Below are 18,348 nucleotides of genomic sequence, written 5' to 3' on the forward strand. Positions count from 1 at the left end.
TGACACCAACGCCAAAGGTGGTTACGGTATTTATTGGTCCCTGTTTTCCGTGAATTTCAGGAGGATGCCCGCCAGACTGGCTGCGATGCCAGTCTGGACCGCGACCAGCTGGGTCTGGACCGCGACCAGCTGGGCCAGGGTCTGGCGTGTGAACCTCTGCTCGTCCCTCATGTCGCTCAGGAGGGCGATGGTGGTCAATTGGTTGTCGAGGACGGCCCCCGTAAGGACGACCGGGTCCGGGACCGGGTGGGCCCTCTGCCCCCTGCGCGCCGAAGGGGGTCGGCTGCAGGACGCCTCCTGCTCCTCCTGGGTGTCGACGGGGTCGGGGATAAGATTGATGGTGAACTCAGCCGAGTTGCCTGTGGAATGAATAGGCAATTTAATAACGTTTTATTTGTTTGCTAGCAAGGTTCGGAACCATACGGTTGAATATTGTTTCAAATAAATTAAGAGATTCTTGTCATGTTCCTCAATAAAATCGTTGACGACAAAGTGATTTCTATGCCAGTCTTCCTTACTGATGTGACAATTCCTGTATGAAAGGTGCTATACAAATGAAGTGTATATTATATTATTACCTTCCACCTGTTGGCTGGATGGCCCAGCCACTTCGTATGTGTCGGTGTCGGTGGTGCCTTCAATTCCTCCCACCGCCTCGTCCCCGATGATGCTGGCGATTTTCAGGTCCAGTGGGGACAGCTCACTCTGACTCTGAATTGAATTGATTGAAAGACTGTATTAACAGGTTGCAGAATGGGTACAATGCAGTACGGCTCGATACACACAATTGTTAAGGGGATGCAGACCAGATAAATACTTTCGTCTTGTTTACATCAGGGTCCCCCATTTTCAATTCATCATAACAGATATATCATGATAATGATAATATAATGATTGGCATACGACATACCTGCCCCCCGCCAGTCGCACTGGCATTCCGCCTGTGTTCGGCCAGGCGCCTCTTGGCCGTCAGTTTTACATCAAACCACTTTTTGCGGGTCTCCGTTATGGTTCTCTGCTGCGGGGAGATGGAATTTACGGCGTCGGTGACCGCCTCCCACGCAGCAGTCTTCCTCTTGGTGGTGATGCCAAGGCTGAGGGACCCAAAGAGTACCCCCGCCCTGGCATCCACCTCCGTTACGAGGACCTCCACCTCGGTGTCTGTGTAGTTTCTCTTTTTCGTTCGCTTTGCCATCCTCCAACATTCCACGCACAGGGATTCCCTCATGGTATTTGAAGGGGAGGGCCTGACCATATTTGGTTGGTCGGGGCGGTTTTGGTATGCAAATACGTGAAAGCGTGCACGAGCTGCGGCGCAGGGCCAAGGTGGGATTCATCATGACAGGTGTGCGTAGAGCCTGCGTACGCACGTGTGATGAATGCCGACTTCCCTGTGCGTACGCTAGTTCTACATTCCGTGCTTACGTGTGGAAGTAGGTCAAGTTCTACGTCCACGTTGATGAATGAGGGCCCTGGAGTTTATCACCATCAAATGCTGACCCTTCTTTCTCCCGAGGGAGTTAACGTCCATCATCATGATCGGAGTGTACATCCCACCAAGTTTCAAGTTTCTTTAATAGTTGTCATACAGAAGTACAGAATACTTTTATACAAAATGCTTCTTACTGTTACGCTCCAGAGACTGTGCAAGACAAGATAGTATGAAATAAAATAACATAGTAAAATTAGAAGTAAAAAAAATTAGGTCACAGTGTTCAGTTTAGACATATGTACAATGTTCGATGCAGAATAGACATAACTGAGTTACCATATAATATACAATACTATGCAGTGTACTAATATACAATACTATATAGTGCAAGGCAGAAATGGGATGAGGTGCAATTTAGGTACAATTTACAGTAGGTGTACGAGTTGTAGTGCAAATCCTTTATCAATAAATATAAAGTGTAAAGTGTGTTTGTGTGATCTAAAGTGTGGAGAGTGGGTGCTGCAGTGTGTTGTTTGTTTGAGTGAGTGTGGGTGTGTGTGCTGTGTGCATTTGATGGTTGTTGCATAGTGTTTATTGTTCGTTTAGCAGCCTGATGGCCTGGGGATAGAAGCTTCTTCTGAGTCTTTCTGTGCTCGCCTTAAGACTCCGGTATCGCTTGCCTGACCGCAGCAGTTCAAAGAGGCAGTTGTTCGGGGTGGCTCGAGTCCTTAATAATTCTCTTAGCCTTCCCCTTGCACCGCTTGTTGTAAATGTTCTGGAGGGTGGGAAGCCCCCCTCCAATTGTGCGTTCGGCTGAACGTGTCACTCTTTGTAGTCTGCTACGGTCTTGTGCAGTGCTATTCCCAAACCAGGAGGTGATGTTGCCGGTCAGGATGCTCTCTATTGTACATGAGTAGAAGTTCCTAAGGATCTTCTGACTGACTTGGAACTTCCTTAGGCGCCTGAGGAAGTAGAGGCGTTGTCGTGCCTTCTTCACAACACTGTCAATGTGTGTGGTCCATGTCAAGTCCTCGGATATGTGGGCTCCGAGGTACTTGAAACTGTTCACTCTCTCAACCGGTGCCCCGTCGATGCTGAGGGGGCTGTAGTCCTTGACCCCCGACCTCCTGAAGTCCACAATCATCTCTTTTGTTTTGCTGACGTTCAGGGAGAGGCAGTTCTCCTGACACCACTGTGACCACAAGCAAGCACTGGGGCCGCACTCTCGAAGCTACACGACGAGGTAAACAAACAACAGACAGCTAACGTAGACGCTGCTATTTTGGTTCTGGGCGATTTCAACAGCGCACGTCTTAAAAAGGTGTTGCCGAATTTCTATCAGCATGTGACCTGTCCCACCAGAGGCGAGAACATATTAGACCATGTATACTCGCAATTTAAGAATGGGTACAAGTCACAGGCTCTTCCATTCGGTAAGTCCGATCACGCCGCCATCTTTCTTTTGCCAAAGTATAAACAGAGTATCAAGCGCACGCCGGTAGTATCGCGAGAGGTTAAGCGTTGGACTGTGACGTCAGAGGAGACACTACAGGCTGCGCTGGAATGCACAGACTGGAATGTGTTTCGTGATAACACAGACAACCTCAACGAATACACTGAAACGGTGCTTGACTTTGTCTGTACTCTGGTAGAAGAAACAATCCCCTCTACCACAATTAGAATTTACCCAAATCAAAAGCCTTGGGTAGATAAATCCGTCCGTGAGGCTCTGAAAGTGCGCACCTCAGCATACAACGCCGGGCTTGTGACAGGCAACATGGATGAACACAAGACGGCAAGATACAACGTCAGGAGTGTGAGGTTTTGGTCCGCTCCCTGCCACACGCTCAGTTCCTTTAAGGTACTATGTGATTAATGCATTCCCCGCCACGCGCTCCGTTCCTTTAACCTGCCGTGTTTGATTGGTGCTTTCCCCGCCACACGCTTTGGAGCAAGTATCAATCTCATCCCGCAGCTGTCACAGCTTGTAATTAGCACCCCTGTAGGCTTTATATGCTCAGACCCCCTTACTATCGATGTTGGGTCGTTTTGAATTACACCTGCATATACCTGCCTTCCCCGTCGCTGTTGCTGTCTTTTGCTCTCCAGGATCTTTTGTGGAGAACTGCTGTGGAGAACCTGGTTCCCCGTTCGGAGCTACGCCTCGTAATCTGCCCGCTTCTCGCGTTGCGCTCTGGTGAGTTTTTGGAAACTATCTTTTGGATGATCAGTTTTTTGTGTGTTTGGTGAACACTGAAGAGATCCCGTTTTTGTTTGTACTGGACTCACCTAATTTTTGTGTTAGTTTAACACTGAAGATACCGTATTGTTTTTTCTCTGGACTCTGCTAACTTGTGTGTGGTACACAGAAGATCAAGTCACTTGGATTTATACTGGATCATTCACCTCTCTGCCTCTGTGTGTGCGCTGGGCTAACTCTGATTTCTCTCTCTCTCCGTTTCCACCGGGAGTGAAAGCTGCAAGGATCTGCAGAGCCGCTTCAACGTCACTAGCCAATTCCTCACCACTACCTACTGGGAGTATCTGCAGAGCCGCAACAATCTTCACATGCCAGATTCCCCGTTTGTTCGATTGCTCTACTTTATTCCATCTTGTGACTCTGTAAATAAATACGCCCTTGCTTTGGCTAACTCTGAACTTCCTCTCTGTGCCGTTGCGTTTGAGGTCGGTTACAAACCCTAACATTACGACCCAACCATGATGACCTCAGCCGACACAGAGAGGGTCAGAACAGCGTTGGCAGTCCAGATAGAGTTAACCAACGACCACAGCCTACAGCTAGATGCGGCTGCGGCTGCTGTACAGGAGCTCCGAGAGCAGGTCCTGCCTATTCAGGGGTCCCTTGGCTCTCTGGCTAGCCAGCAGTCTAATATTCTCCTCCACTTACAAGCGCTGAGTGAAACCGTTAACACCTTGCTTGTAACCCCACTTACTTCAGGAGCCTCGGCCGGAGCATCACCCGCAGCCCTGGCAGGCCCCGCGCCTCCCGATCCCGCACCTCGGGAGCCCCGTCTCTCCGAACCACGGTTGTTCGATGGTAACTTCGAGGATTGTGCCACATTCATCATGCAATGTGAGTTGGTTTTTCGTCATCAACCCAGTCGATTCACTTCAAGGGGGGCCCAAGTGGCTTACATGACTAACTTGCTCTCAGGCCGGGCAGCCCAGTGGGTCACTGCCTCCTGGGCAATGGGGGCAGATTTCTGTTTTTCCTACCCAGACTTCGTGGCTGAGCTCCGCAGGGTTTTCCACCACCCAGCCCGTGGCCAGGACCCTGGAGCCCGGTTGGGTACCTTCCGGCAGGGCAGTGGCGGGGTCACCGACTACGTGCTGGAGTTCAGACTGGCGGCAACGGAGAGCGTTTGTAACGATCAAGCACTTCGTCTCACCTTCATGAGGGGGCTCAACGACGCTGTCAGGGACCAGCTCGCGACCCGTGAGGAACCTGAGTCCCTCGAGGACCTGTTCAGCCTCGCCATTCGCATCGACGGACGCCTCCAGGAGAGAAGACGTGAGAGAACCCGACAGGGACCTCCAGAGGTACTCCAGACCCCCCGTACTCGTGACGGTACTGCGGGTCGCCCTGCTCCCAACACGACTGGTGGCTCTTTTCCCTCCCGTTCGGTGCCCGGGGAGGAACCCATGCAGCTGGGACGTTCTCATCTTAGCCAAGCTGAACGGGAGGCGAGGTTCAGGTCCGGCCTTTGCCTCTACTGCGGTCGGGATGGACACCGTATCGCCAACTGCCCCACCCGGCCAAAAGACCAGGCTCGCCGGGACCCCGGGAGATCCTGGTGAGCCGTTTTTCTCGTTCCCAGAGCCATGCACCACCTAGCCGTCTGATGAGCGTCACCCTGGCCTGGGCGGACCAACGGGCCACGGTGGAGGCACTCATTGACTCGGGGGCTGATGAGAGTTTCCTAGACTTCAAGTTTGCTACCCGGGCCAACATTCCACTTGAGGACCTAGTGAGGCCATTGGAGGTATTCGCATTGGACCAACACCGCCTGGCTGACATCACTCAACGCACCTGCCCTGTCCTGCTCACCATTGCTGGTAACCACGTTGAGAGACTCCAGTTTTTTATCACCAGATCCCCTCTTGTCCCAGTAGTCCTGGGCCGGCCCTGGCTTGCGCTGCACGAGACCCACATCGCCTGGTCCTCCGGTACCATCAGGGGGTGGAGCTCCTCCTGTCATGCCCAGTGTCTTCAGGCGGCGTCCTGTCCCTCTCCCCGGAGATCCGTTTGTGAGCCGCCTTCGGACCTCTCGACCATACCCCCCGAGTACCACGACCTCATGGAGGTTTTCAGTAAGTCCAGGGCTCAGGCCCTTCCGCCTCACCGGCCTTACGACTGTGCCATCGACCTCCGCTCAGGGGCTCCCCTTCCCGGCAGCCGCCTCTACAGTCTGACCGTCCCTGAGAAGGCAGCGATGGATCAATACATCTCTGAGTCCTTGGAAGCAGGACTCATTCGGCCTTCCTCCTCTCCTGTGGCGGCCGGCTTCTTCTTTGTTGGGAAGAAGGACGGAGACCTTCGACCCTGCATCGACTATCGCCAGCTCAACGAGATCACCATTAAGAACAAGTACCCTCTTCCTCTCATGAACTCCACCTTCGAGCCTCTCACCCAGGCTACCGTCTTTACCAAGCTGGACCTCCGGAGTGCCTACCATCTAGTCCGTATCCGAGAGGGCGATGAGTGGAAGACCGCCTTCAAGACTCCCAGGGGCCACTACGAGTACCTGGTTATGCCGTTCGGCCTCATCAACGCTCCGGCGGTATTCCAGGCGCTCATGAACGACGTCCTTCGTGACATGCTGGAGGTGTTTGTGGTAGTATACCTAGACGACATCCTCATCTTCTCCAAGACCCTCGAGGAACACATCCAGCATGTCCGCCGTGTGCTGGAGCGCCTCCTCCACAATCGGCTCTTCTCGCTGACGTTTCGCCCTGGTTCCCGCAACACGAAGGCCGACTCCCTGTCCCGGTTACACTCCAAGGGGGATCCAACCACTGAGGACCCGACTCCCATCCTCCCTGAGGCCAGGGTGGTAGGAGTAGTCACCTTGGGCATCGAGGGGGTGGTAAGGCGTGCCCTACGCTTCCAACGCGCTCCAGGCAATGTACCGGTTCATCGTCTCTTCGTCCCCGACTCGGTCCGGTCCCGGGTCCTCCAGTGGGGCCATACCAGCCGGTTCGCCTGCCACCCGGGCGTTCAGCGCACGTTCTCCTTCCTGGCTCGTCGGTTCTGGTGGCCCACCATGAGGAACGACGTCAAGGAGTTCGTACTGGCCTGCGCAGTCTGCGCCCGCAGCAAGGCCTCCCACCAGGCACCCTCCGGGCTATTGCAGCCGCTTCCCATTCCGAGCCGTCCTTGGTCACATGTGGTGCTGGACTTCGTCACAGGTCTTCCTTCTTCCCAGGGGAACACGTGCCTACTGACCGTGGTGGATCGGTTCAGCAAGGGGGTTCACCTCGTGGCCCTTCCCAAGCTTCCCTCGGCGGCCGAGACGGCGGACCTCCTGACACGCCACGTGTTTCGCCTCCATGGTTTTCCCCAGGACGTCGTCTCGGACCGGGGGCCCCAGTTCACTTCCCAGGTATGGCGGGCTTTTTGCAAGGGATTGGGGGCAACGGTCAGTCTTTCCTCTGGTTATCATCCCCAGACTAACGGACAAACGGAGAGGATGAACCAGAGTGTGGAGTCTGCTCTTCGGTGTGTGGCTGCCGAGAGACCAGCTTCTTGGAGCCGTTTCCTTCCCTGGGTCGAGTACTCCATCAACTCCATGGTCAGTTCCGCCACCGGCCTCTCGCCCTTTGAGGTATCCCTGGGCTACCAACCCCCTCTTTTCCCTGCACAGGAGTCGGAGGTGGCAGTTCCCTCCGTACAGGACCACCTCGACCGGTGCCGTCGGGTCTGGGAGATCACCAGGACCGCGCTGCTCCGGTCATCGGAGCGCGCCAGTCGTGGGGCTGACCGACGCCGGGTTCCTGCGCCGACGTACCACCCTGGGCAGAGGGTGTGGCTTTCCGCAAGGGACCTTCCACTTCGGTCCTCGGCCAAGAAGCTTAACCCCCGTTTCGTCGGTCCCTTTGAGGTTCTGAAGGTACTCAGTCCGGCGGCGGTGAGTCTTAAGCGTCCATGCACATTCACCCCGTTTTCCATGTGTCCCGGGTTAAGCCTGTCTCTCTCAGTCCCCTGATGCCTCCTGCTCCGGAACCACCTCCTCCCGAGATGGTGGACGGTCACCCCCAGTGGCATGTCCGCCGGTTGATGGGCGTTCGACGGCGGGGTCGGTGGTTCCAGTACCTGGTGGACTGGGAGGGGTACGGTCCGGAGGAACGGAGCTGGGTCTCCCGCCAGCTCATCGTGGATCCCGGCTTGATCACCGACTTCCATCGTGCCCATCCGGGCGAGCCGGGTCGGGCTGGTCGCCGGGTGGCTCCCGTGGAGGGGGGGGGTACTGTGAGGTTTTGGTCTGCCCCCTGCCACATGCTCAGTTCCTTTAAGGTACTATGTGATTAATGCATTCCCCGCCACGCGCTCCGTTCCTTTAACCTGCCGTGTTTGATTGGTGCTTTCCCCGCCACACGCTTTGGAGCAAGTATCAATCTCATCCCGCAGCTGTCACAGCTTGTAATTAGCGCCCCTGTAGGCTTTATATGCTCAGACCCCCTTACTATCGATGTTGGGTCGTTTTGAATTACACCTGCATATACCTGCCTTCCCCGTCGCTGTTGCTGTCTTTTGCTCTCCAGGATCTTTTGTGGAGAACTGCTGTGGAGAACCTGGTTCCCCGTTCGGAGCTACGCCTCGTAATCTGCCCGCTTCTCGCGTTGCGCTCTGGTGAGTTTTTGGAAACTATCTTTTGGATGATCAGTTTTTTGTGTGTTTGGTGAACACTGAAGAGATCCCGTTTTTGTTTGTACTGGACTCACCTAATTTTTGTGTTAGTTTAACACTGAAAATACCGTATTGTTTTTTCTCTGGACTCTGCTAACTTGTGTGTGGTACACCGAAGATCAAGTCACTTGGATTTATACTGGATCATTCACCTCTCTGCCTCTGTGTGTGCGCTGGGCTAACTCTGATTTCTCTCTCTCTCCGTTTCCACCGGGAGTGAAAGCTGGGAGGATCTGCAGAGCCGCTTCAACGTCACTAGCCAATTCCTCACCACTACCTACTGGGAGTATCTGCAGAGCCGCAACAATCTTCACATGCCAGATTCCCCGTTTGTTCGATTGCTCTACTTTATTCCATCTTGTGACTCTGTAAATAAATACGCCCTTGCTTTGGCTAATTCTGAACTTCCTCTCTGTGCCGTTGCGTTTGAGGTCGGTTACAAACCCTAACAAGGAGAGCAGTAATAGAGGCAAAATGGCGTTACAGGGTCAACGTTGAACTTTAGTTTGAACAGGCTGACTCTAGAGCAGGGGTGGGCAATTATTTTCCCCAGGGGGCCGAATGAGCAACTGAAAATATGTTGGAGGGCCGGGCCAAAATTCCAAACTCAATTATGCATAATATACATTTTATTTCTATATAAAAAGCAGTAAATGGCATTGTTTTGACCCCTGGTAAGAGTGTATGTTATTATTTGGCAATTAAAAGGTGAGGTTAGCTTTCAAAAATATCATTTATTCAAATAGAATTTATTTCCAAAATGATAAACAAAATGTGAAACATTAATAACAAAGGGCATTTTGAGTTTCATATACTATTGAAACAATGATTTTCTTAGATTTATAAATACATCACATCATCTTATAGCAAAAATAAACAAGACATGTCACTGAACTGTGTAAAGAAAAGTGTCCCAGTTTTGTAGCCTTTTTTCTTTTACATGCCTATATTAAACATTTAATGTTTTCAGAACTGTGCAAAAAAAATGAAAAAATATCAAGTGTCCCATTTCACTCCACATTTTAGTGTTCTTCAGGGTTTTTTTTTCATTCAGTGTGAGAAATCCAGTCTCTGTTGAGCTTTAACAAGTCCATCAAAGTCAGGTTGCATGTCTGAGGTGGAGATGCGAAGCACAGCTGCCAGATGTTCATCAGTGAGAGAGGATCTGGGCCCCGTTCCTTGTACCTGGATAACTGAGTTAGCCGGATAACTTTAACTGGATAACTGAGTTAGCCGGACTTTCCGGTTCCCCGTACGTGGATTTTCCAAATCACCATGACAACAGATCCAAAAGTTTGAGCCTGGTCGAAAGCAGAGTTTAAGTTCAAGTTAGCCTGAACCATCGCCACGCCCCCGCAAAGAAGTGACAGCCCGTTTCCTGAAACTATTCCCACAGTCTACGATCTGCATTATACCATTCTGAATTACGTTTTTGTGCTCCATTCTTCCAGAGGGGGCTTTTGAAATGTAAAATAGACCCAAAATGCTGATACTAAATTCACTTTGTCCTAAATAATGCACGTTATATATACCGTGGCGCTCGCTCGTGCGATGTACACATTATGTGGTTATTTTAATTGTAACTGGGATTAAGATGTCTGATGAGATGCGCTGTTTGACGGATTTGAGAAATTGAATGAGCCGTTGACGTCACATTAATGAATGAGGATAAAGAGATAAACTTCATTCAAAACAAAGGATATTCTAAACACGGGTCTCTCGTTCATTAATGTATAAACAATGAATTTATCCCATCTGGCACAGTGGTGCAGCGGTAGTGCTCAAGCCTGCCAACCCAGCGACCGGGGCTCAAAACCCGGTGTTTCCAATATGATTTTTTTGAATATAATATTAATGATTATACGCCAAAGTAGCCTGGTTTTAAGTTAAAATATTATAAATCTACATGCATTGAGGATGTCATTCTTTATATAGCTCTCAACGTGCACCAAATTGAATTATTCCTATATTGCAAAAAGAAGGAAAAAACTAGGGTCTCGAACCCCGGTCGTCTGCGTGATAGTCAAAACAACAACCCGTTAGACCACATTGGAGATAAGTTAAAGGTCGACTATACATCAATCAATGGGTAAGAGAGCCGTATCGTAATTCTGTATAAGTTTAACTAATTATTTTCGCTAGCAAGATCTCATTTGATTATTCAATCCAGCAGGCAAGTTTAAAGAAATATAATCTGATTGATTGAGGTAATGAGGGACTTAAAATTAGCCTATAGATAACGCATTTAACTTGTCGGCGAGGCGATTGAGCCGTATTGCAATCTGTCAATAAAGTTTTAAATCAATTAATCAATCAATGCCGTTAGAGAATCAGGATCTCTGCCATCGATACGTGCTGGCTTTTCGCCTGAAGCGGCCGCGCGCATTTAGCCTGAGTCGCAAGTCTGGCTTGAGTTAACGAGACTGAATCCACCTTTGAGGAACAGGAAAATCCCGGCTTCGAACATCGGGTTAACTGAAGCTGGATAATGACATCTTGATCGACTTAGTTGAACCAGGTACAAGAAACAGGGCCCTGTACCTGGACTTGGTAAACGTCATGACTGAGAATGTCTGTTCACATATGTAGGTGGATCCAAAGAGAACCAACATCTTCTGAGCATGTCTCCTCATGTTTGGAAAGTTCTCCTCCTTGAGAGCAGAGTAGAACTCTAGCAGTGATGCTGACTTAAAGTGCTCTTTCAGTAGTGAATCAGACTGCAGGTCAATGAGTTCAAGCTGAACAACTATCAACACTGCAGGTAAAGGGAGAGGAAACCAGCTGCATTTCATCCTCAACCTTTTTGAAATCTTGAAAACACCTTGAAAATTCATCATGCAGTGCTCCCAACATGGATGAGTACCTGTGCCGGTGATTAGCTGATGGTTTGACTTCTTTCAGGGTTTTCATGTGTTTGAGATTGTTGCTGCCTAGTTGCCTTGAAATTAATTGCAACTTTGTCATGAAGGCTTTCACATGGCTATGCATTTCATGAGCAAAAATGCCCTTGCCCTGTAGTTGTGTGTTCAGTAGGGATGGGTACCGTTCACATTTGAACCGATACGGTACCGGTACCTGTGAATCGATACCGGTACCCAACGGTACCTTTTTTCTGTACTTTAGTCTCTAAAAATGTAATCTACCTACCTCAGTTGTAAAAAAAAAAATCCAAACTTCAAATAACCACACTTTCAACCGTTTTCGGCTTGCCCCGACTGCTTTGTTGTTGAATCAAGTCAAATCCTAGGTAAGCGTATATTGTGCGTGTGAACGTTGACATGAAAAAAAAAAAAAAAAAAAAAAGAAAAAAAAAGTATTAAAAAAAAGATTTTTTTTATTTTTTTTTATTATCATGTAATCTTTCGCAGGCCGGTCAGAATCATCATGCCCAGGTCTGCTCTAAAGGCATGTGGCAGGGCCTCAGAACGATGACAGATTACAAAGGCACCTCCCTCGAGCTGAACAGTGACATCTCCTTAGCAATGATCTCAATACCTTCTATGCGAGGTTTGAGGCGGTGAATAACAACACCAGCCTACAAACCATCGCAATGGAGGGGGGGGGGGCGCTGCTGATGGAGATTCAGTGTTCAGAATAACAGAACATGAGGTGAGGAAGACCTTTAAGAAAGTGAATATCAGGAAGGCAGCAGGACCGGACGGTATCCCCGGCCGCGTCCTAAAAGTCTGTACCGACCAACTCACTGACATATTTAACCTGTCCTTAGAACAGGCTGTCATCCCCACCTGTTTGAAGAAGTCCACCATCATCCCTGTACCCAAAAAATCTACGCCCACTTGCCTCAACGACTACCGCCCTGTAGCTCTCACCTCCATAGCCATGAAGTGCTTTGAGAAGCTAGTGAAGGGCTACATCTGTTCCTCCCTCCCCATCAACCTGGACCCCCTGCAATTTGCATACCGCCCCAACAGGTCCACGGAGGACGCCATAGCCCATGTGCTGCACACAGCAGCATTACACCTGGACAAGAGGCAGGGGAACTATGTGAGAATGCTATTCATCGACTACAGCTCAGCATTCAATACCATAGTCCCCTCCAAACTCATAGCCAAGCTCAGGGACCTGGGCTTGAACTATGACCTCTGCCAGTGGGTCTTGGACTTCCTGACGGGCAGACCCCAGGTGGTGAGAGCAGGCAACTGCACCTCCTCATCCATCACCCTCAACATAGGGGCCCCACAGGGCTGTGTTCTGAGTCCCCTCCTCTACTCCCTGTACACACATGACTGTGTGGCTCAGCGGAGCAACAACACAATCATCAAATTTGCTGACGACACAGTAGTGGTGGGCCTGATCTCTGCAAACAACGAGAGGGCCTACCTGGAAGAGGTCAAGGTCCTGGCGAGATGGTGCCAGGAGAACAGACTCTCCCTGAACGTCAGCAAAACAAAGGAGATGATTGTGGACTTCAGGAGGTCGGGGGTCAAGGACTACAGCCCCCTCAGCATCAACGGGGCACCGGTTGAGAGAGTGAACAGTTTCAAGTACCTCGGAGCCCACATATCCGAGGACTTGACATGGACCACACACATTGACAGTGTTGTGAAGAAGGCACGACAATGCCTCTACTTCCTCAGGCGCCTAAGGAAGTTCCAAGTCAGTCAGAAGATCCTTAAGAACTTCTACTCATGTACAATAGAGAGCATCCTGACTGGCAACATCACCTCCTGGTTTGGGAATAGCACTGCACAAGACCGAAGCAGACTACAAAGAGTGACACGTTCAGCGGAACGCACAATTGGAGGGGGGCTTCCCACCCTCCAGAACATTTACAACAAGCGGTGCAGGGGTAAGGCTAAGGGAATCATCAAGGACTCCAGCCACCCGAACAACTGCCTCTTTGAACTGCTGCGGTCAGGCAAGCGATACCGGAGTCTCAAGGCGAGCACAGAAAGACTCAGAAGAAGCTTCTATCCCCAGCTTCTATCAGGCTGCTCAACGAACAATAAACACTATGCAACAACCATCAAATGCACACAGCACACACATCCACACGCACACACTCACTACAAAATAACAAGTATAAAACAAGGGTAAACAAATCACTCTACCAGCAATTAACACTAGAACAGCCATGGAGAAAATGTCACTGATTCCCGCCGGAAAAGGGGTCAGATGACCCCACAGCTTATATGAGAAATATGAGAAAAATAAACAGTGTAAACTATATAAATACCTCTTAATATGAAAATATGAGGTTTACCACAGGTTTGAGTGACAAAAAAAAATATTATATTATAATTTTTAATTTTTAATTTTTTGGATGGAAGAGCCACACATTGACGGGCAAAGAGCCACATGCGGCTTGCGAGCCATGGGTTGGCCACCCCTGCGCTAGACGCTCGCAAAGTGCTGTGACTTTCCACATATATATTCCATATATATGTGGAATAATGTTCTAATTACATTTTCCTGAAGTCATTTAGAAATTCCAGAAACCGTGCCAGATAAAATGCGTACTTTTAGGAAAAGTCATTGAGTGACAGAGCTGGAGCTCGACCGAGTGACGAGGATACATTTATTGAAAATGCCTAGGGGTCATTTTACCCCTTGTTGGCTGTGCTAGTGTTAACTATTCTGCTGATAATTTTTTTTTCTATATATTTAAATAACAAATAAATTAAAGTATTTTACAACTGATTAAACAAACAAACAATCTAGCAGCAATTAACTACTCTGCTGCTGATTGAGTATTCTAGCAGTTCTTTTTCAGAAAGATTAACATGCTCACTCTCTCTGGTAAGAGCCGAGCCCGCTCCACACTCACTGTGTCCCCCGCTTTGGAGAAGACCCGCTCTGCGGTGTGTTTTGGTCTTACGCCTAATTTGTTATTATTTATTATTAACCTTTATTTACCCAGGGTAGGTTCTCTGAGCACGGATACTCTTTTTCAGGAACGCCCTGCTTCACATTCACACAGTTACATTCACACCTGGGAGCTGCCCAGTACAACCACAGTCTGCCACCGTTGGCCACTGAGCAACTCCACTGGAGCAGTTGGGGGTTAAGTGCCTTGCTCAAGGGCACTTCAGCGGTTGGTGTTAAGGGTATGGGAGAGAGTTATTAATTCACTTCCCCAGCCCAGTTCTTTACCTGCCGGTCCGGGGGATCGAACCAGTGACCTTCCGGTCACAAACCCGCTTCTCTAACCATTAGGCCACCCGCTGCCCCTTACGCCTAATATGTGGCTTGTTTACTGACGTCACATCCTCTTCTGTCCTGTCTGCGCCTGCTTGCACTGTAGCATAGGGAGCTAACGTTATGTCCGACGATTAGCTAACGTTAGCTTAATAACGTTAAATGGGTTACAAATGTGGAACTATGGAAGGAGTAAGCCGACCGCTAAAAAGAAAACCCACGCGGCAGCGCGAGCACATAACAAAAGAAAGTTTGGAGAGGAGTGGAAGTTTGGAGATAGTGGTGTTTCAAGAGACTGGCTACAGTAATATGATGCTGGGCTGTAGTTATGAGTTGTTCCGTGTGGTGCAAGTATGTCAAAAAGAAAAACAGAAACAACATGTTTGTCATCTGTAGTAAATAAATGAAGCTGGAATCCATTTGTGACCATGAACAGAGCCAGTGTCCCATTGGCTGCATGTCTGTGTCCCGGATTAAATCGGAGCCTCTCTAAAGACACTCTGTGGCTATAGGCTAACAGCCATGTCAGAGCAGAGGTGGAAACTGAGCTACACTTTCTAACAACCTGCCCACTGTACTAAGATATCAGAGACATACTGTATACTCCCCATGAATTGCAAACACCCAAAGAGAGTTTGAAAACATGTATTGTGCACTTGCCGTTGACATTAACGTGCAGTTTCGTTTTGCGCTAAACAAAACGTGACATCATCTGAATTTTTTTTTTGCATTACCGAAAATCTCACGTGAATCGATACATGGTAGTACCGACGTGTTTTGGTTGGTACCCTTAAAAGTACAGAATTCGGTACCCATCCCTAGCCGTTGGTGATGATCAAAGCATCAAAAAACGACCCACCCTTTCATGCATTCATGATGAAACATAATACCGGACTTCTGGTTTGCAACGTTCTGGTGAGTAGCCACATGAAAGAGCTCCCGGTCGGTGAATATCAAGAAAAGGAAGTAAAACAATTTAAAGCTAAATAAAAAGTGACAATTCAAGGATATAAGAGAGGAGGAGGGATGAACACGAGAAAAGGCGAGAGAAAAACGACCCCAGAAGAAGTACAAATGGTGGCACTGGAGATGATTCAGACTAGCATGACGCGGTGGGCAGCTAGCATACAGGCCGACATCCAAGTTGGAATGCAGATCGCCCAGGACATGCGGGCTAGCACACAGGCTAACGAGTTAGCTAACCAAGCTATCCAAGCTAACACACGGGCTATCCAAGCTAGCATGCAGGCCTGGCTGGAGAAGGAGCTGCAAGCTAACATGGAAGTTAACACAATGAATATGACGCAGCAAGTGATACAAGCTAATGTGGTGTTGGACCGCTGCGAGGCCTGGCTGGAGAAGGAGCTGCAAGCTAACATGGAAGTTAACATGGTGAATACGACGCAGCAAGGGATACAAGCTAACGTGGCGTTGGACCGCAGCGAGGCTTGGCTGGAGAAGGAGCTGCAAGCTAACATGGAAGTTACCACGATGAATGCGACACAGCAAGGGATACAAGCTAACGTGGTGTTGGACCGCAGCGAGGCCTGGCTGGAGAAGGAGCTGCAAGCTAACATGGAAGTTAACACGAGGAATACGACACAGCAAGGGATACAAGCTAACGTGGTGTTGGACCGCAGCGAGGCCTGGCTGGAGAAGGAGCTGCAAGGTAACATGGAAGTTAACACGGTTAGGGTTGCCCCCGTCCCTTAAAATACGGAATCGTCCCGTAATTGGAAACTAAAAGACGCATTCCGTATTGAACTGATACGGGACGCCCTTTGTCCCGTATTCTAAGGTTGCCAGTTTACAGTAGTGAGAGAAATGAGTCAGCCGACCTACAAAAACAAGCTAAATTGTGTCCAAAAGTTGCGGGAAATAAACAGACTTGGCAACTCTGCTATGATGGGCGTGCGCTCAGCAGCTCACCGACCAATGAGAATTAGCGATTTCACGTTGCTAAGAAGAGTTCTGTGCCATTGTGCCAATCCTCTGGCTGTGCGCTGCCTGTCATCCTCTGTGCGCTGCCTGTCATCCTCTGTGCGCTGCCTGTCATCCTCTGTCTGTGCGCTGCCTGTCATCCTCTGTCTGTGCGCTGCCTGTCATCCTCTGTCTGTGCGCAGCGTGATTTATTTTTGAAGACGCTTTGAAAATGTCCACAGCAGACACTACTCCACCACCGCATCCTAAAAAGACAAAACGCCTCCACAAGTACAGACCCGAGTGGGAACTGGCAAACCCCTGGCTTGATAGCGTCAGTGGAGATGTTTATAAAGCAAACTGCAAAGTATGTAGGTGTGTTTTCTGTGGCGCATGGGCATGGTGGACTGACTGACATCAGACAGCATGCCTCAGGAGAACAACATGCCAGAAATATAAGAACGCAAAGGACACAAGCACAGGTGTCACAGTTCTTCATGACTGAAACATCTCCTGAGATTGATTCGGTATGGGATATTACATCTTATTTATCTGGTTGTGTTTTTAATTAGATGTCAGTTTCAATTTACCTGCCCTGGCAGCCGGGAGCCTACTCTTCTTTGCACTTTATTTTTTATTAATGTTTTAATTTGGGTCACACAAGTGTTTCATTGTATTATTGTTCTCTTTCAGTAAAAGTGTTCCCAGGCTTTGTTTTTACAGCACTTTATATGCATACAGTATTGCTCAAGTTGAGGCTATAGTTCAGCCAATTTATTAAAACAATGTTAAATGCAAATAAAGCACTTTAAACTTTAAGTATGACTAAATGCTTTCTTGACTATATATAGTAACTGTATAGTAACAAAATGCATAGATTTCTATGTATTTTAGGGGTTTGGGGGGCTAGCTCTTTTTAATATAAATGTCATAGATTGTTTTATTTAGATGTCATAGATTTCTATGCATTTCACGAGTTTGGGGGGCTGGCTCCCCAAATTAATTAAATAACATAACCCTAACCCTAAAACGGAAATAAAGTAAAAAAAAAAAAATAGTGACAAAATCCGACCATTTTCGCCCAAAAAACGCCCCAAAACCGCCCAAAAAAAATTCTCGATGATAGGTGTCGTTTATTTCTATTGGTCAAAGGTGGCAACCCTAAACACGGTGAATACGACGCAGCAAGGGATACAAGCTGGTTCGGGAGAGGTGAAACGGACGGCCCCCAGGGGAGGGACGGGGAGGCGCTGGATACAACCGGAGCAACCAGGACTCGGGCACCGAGGTCGGCCGGACCAAGATGCGAACACGGAGGCCACACACACCAACCGAGAATAACGAGGTTTCACACACCAAGCAGGACTCGAGCACTGAGGTCATACACACCGACCCCAGGGACGTGCACAGGACTTTAGAGGGGCAGGTGCTCAAAGGCTGAAAAGGGCACTACACTTGTGTGTATATATTAACCAAGCGCGCGTAGCGCGCAAGCACGATTTTTAAGGGCCCTTTTCGGGCGGGGGCCCCCTTTTTATGCTTTTTGGGGGGTTTTGGTGATCAAATATTGAATATTGAACTATAATAATCAGTGCAGGAGCTCACTTATCCTTGAAAGACACTTTTATCACTGACTTAAAAGGCCCATACATCTCCATAAATGTTCAGGGGGGAGGGAATAAGTGCTTACCCTACAGACCCCAAGAAGTGCTGTATATTCTGTATTGTTTAATATAAATGCATTTTTTATTCCAATCCCGATTTGTATTTGAGATTCCCAAATCCCATCGGACTTGACTTCTTCGTGTCCCTCAATGAGTGTAATACCAGCATTCAACAGCGGTTTCTATCATCATCATCATCACCACCCACGCTATGCATAAAATATATAGGTCCGCGGAGAGGCACA

The sequence above is a fragment of the Notolepis coatsorum genome (assembly GCF_963971535.1).
Source record: "Notolepis coatsorum genome assembly, chromosome: 20".
NCBI lineage: Eukaryota > Metazoa > Chordata > Actinopteri > Aulopiformes > Paralepididae > Notolepis > Notolepis coatsorum.